The sequence below is a fragment of the Otolemur garnettii genome, unplaced genomic scaffold (genome assembly GCF_000181295.1).
Source record: "Otolemur garnettii isolate 467f Iridium unplaced genomic scaffold, OtoGar3 scaffold00258, whole genome shotgun sequence".
Classification (NCBI taxonomy): domain Eukaryota; kingdom Metazoa; phylum Chordata; class Mammalia; order Primates; family Galagidae; genus Otolemur; species Otolemur garnettii.
The window spans coordinates 1,050,814-1,053,443 of NW_003852653.1; positions in this window are offsets into that span (position 1 = coordinate 1,050,814).

The following is a 2,630-nucleotide window of genomic DNA, read 5'->3' on the forward strand; positions in this document are numbered from 1 at the left end:
TTTTGGTACAGACTGAGGGACTCCCACACCCCATGGGAACTGGTGTCAGGGGTCTCTGTGAGACCTGGCCTGAAAGATTCTGGAGAGCTTTAAGATCAAAACCAAGGGGGTTTTAAATGTTGAGGAAACAATCAGGCAATCACCAAGGGCAACTAAGTTAGGAATAAGAACCACAGAAGTTGCCAGTTGTGTTCACCATCTCCAGAAAAAACCACAGTGCTACCTCGTGTCCTGGTGACATATTGCAACATATATTCCTATTACAGTTGGTTCCTTCCGCTATCAAATTTTCCAACTCAAAAATTTATATATGTAAAGTTTTTACTATTTTTACTTTTTTATTTATTTTTTCTTTTCCTCTTCTATACTGCTGAGGTTGCTGCTGTATTTGGCTATTTAAGCATGTGTGTGTGTTTTGTTTTTCTCGTATGTTTGGTTGATTCTATTCTTAACTTCCATTTTTACTTTCATCAAAAGCAAGGACTCTTGTAATTTTGGTCATGGTATTTTACCCTCATTTATTCTCGCTCTCTATTTCTGGCCTCTGCATTCTCTCTTCTCATAGAGATTCTTCTATTTTCCTCACCTTTTCCACATAGATCACTCATGCAACAGCTCAGATATCACCTCTTTTTTTGGCCTTTCTTCTTTATTTCCTTTTTCCTTTCCCCTCTCTCTCCTTTATTTGATACAACTGTATTTTTAATATTATTCATTCTTATTTTATGGTTTTTTGTTTTCCTTTTGTTTTTCAATTTTTTTTTTTTTTTTTTTTTTTTTTTGAGTGCTGGAATGGCATGACTGTGGTCTGGTATGGAGGTCATAGCAGTAGTTTGGCTCAAGGAGGCCAAGTGAACATGGTCTAGGGAGCCCTTCTCCCTTTGGCCCTGGGAAAACAATATTGGCAAGTCCATACTGCAGAATTTTTCTATTCCTTTCATTTTTATTAATTTTTTTCCTTCTTGTTTTTTGTTTTTGCTTCTTTTCTTTCTCTTCCAATTTTTGGCAGAGGAAGAGTTTGCCTTTGCTCAGGCTGGTAAGGAGTTCCTGATTTCAAGAAATCCAGCCAGCCCAGCCCCACACAATCCTTTAATTATAGGTATAGCCTTAACACCATAACAATCAGTATAATTACTTCTTCCACTCTCATTCACTCTTCCTGTCCTCATTCTCTACTGTTCTTCAATTCTTTTCTTTCATTCCTCTTCCCTTTTTAAACTTCTTTTCTTTTTATCTTTCCTTCTTTTTCTTCTTTGTTTCTTTTCCTCTTGTTTCTCTCTGCTTACACTTTACCCTTCTCTTCCTTTTGACCTAAGCACTGAGACAAGGTAATTTGAAGCAAAGGAGGAAGCAAGAAGAAAAAAGGAGCACAAGGAGGTGAATAAGAAGAAAGAAGAGGAAGCAATAGAAAAATTTGAGCAGCATGAAAAGCCAAAACAGAACAACTACCTCCAAGGGACCATAAGGCAGCTACTGCAAAAGATTCCACCCATAAAGAATAAATGAATTTGACAGAAAGGGGATTTAAAATATGGAGGATAGAGATAATAGAAAGAGTGGATGAGAAAATGGAAAGACAGAACCAAAAGTCAGATGAGAGATATGTAGTATATAGACAGGATATGGTGGAGCTTCAGGAAATGAAGGAAATAATCTGAGAACATAAAGATGCAGTGGAAAGTATCAAAAATAAAATAGGTTAGACCATGGAGGAGAAAGAAGCTCACAGGTAAAGGATAATTACATGTTCTTTTCTACCTGGAATATTTCATTCAAGTTGCCAGAGAAATGAGGGTACACACAGATAGAGAACCGAAAATTGTAAAGGAACTCAGAAATCCTTTATATGATGAAAAATGGAAGGCATCAGCAGAGATCATGAAGTACTTTGAAGTGTCTCATTGGAACAATAAAAAAAACATATTTTTCTTTCTGTCTCCATGATTTGAAAAGGTGTCAGTTATGACTAGATCCTTCTTTCATTTGATCATTTTCCACATTCCTATCATCATTTAAAACTTTGTTGATATTATCTCTGCCACATAGCTTTATTATTTCTTCCCTAGAAAAATCAATTGCATTTTATTATGTTTATTTAAAAATATCTTTAACTCTATGGTTTGATGTTACTGTGATATAATCAGTAAAATTTTTAGAAAGATTACAATTTGTTATGTTTGATAATAAAAATGAAAGATTACAAGAAGAGAAATTCACATAATTTCTCAAGCACTGAAAAAAATGAATCATTTGATTCATTATTTTAATATTTTCTAAACTTTTTATTTTATTTTACCATGTATTTTACCATGTATCTGGCTTATGGGTACCATAAACATACAAATTTTATGATAAAATTCAATAAATTATGTATTCTCTTTGTTTTTTTTTAAACTTTTTTTTTTTTTATTCTTCTTTGAGATGGCAAATACTTTGCAAATTAATGCAGAAATGCCATGGAATGCAATGAAGCAATTCATGCTCCAGATTATGGTAAAAAGGTTTTAAGCATAAGTCCTATAATAGCCTACTACTTCCGTTTATTTGAACATGACACAATAAATGCAAATTTTGATTGTCATTTCTATGAATAGTGCAACAACATGATTTTTTTGTGTGTGTGTGTTCTA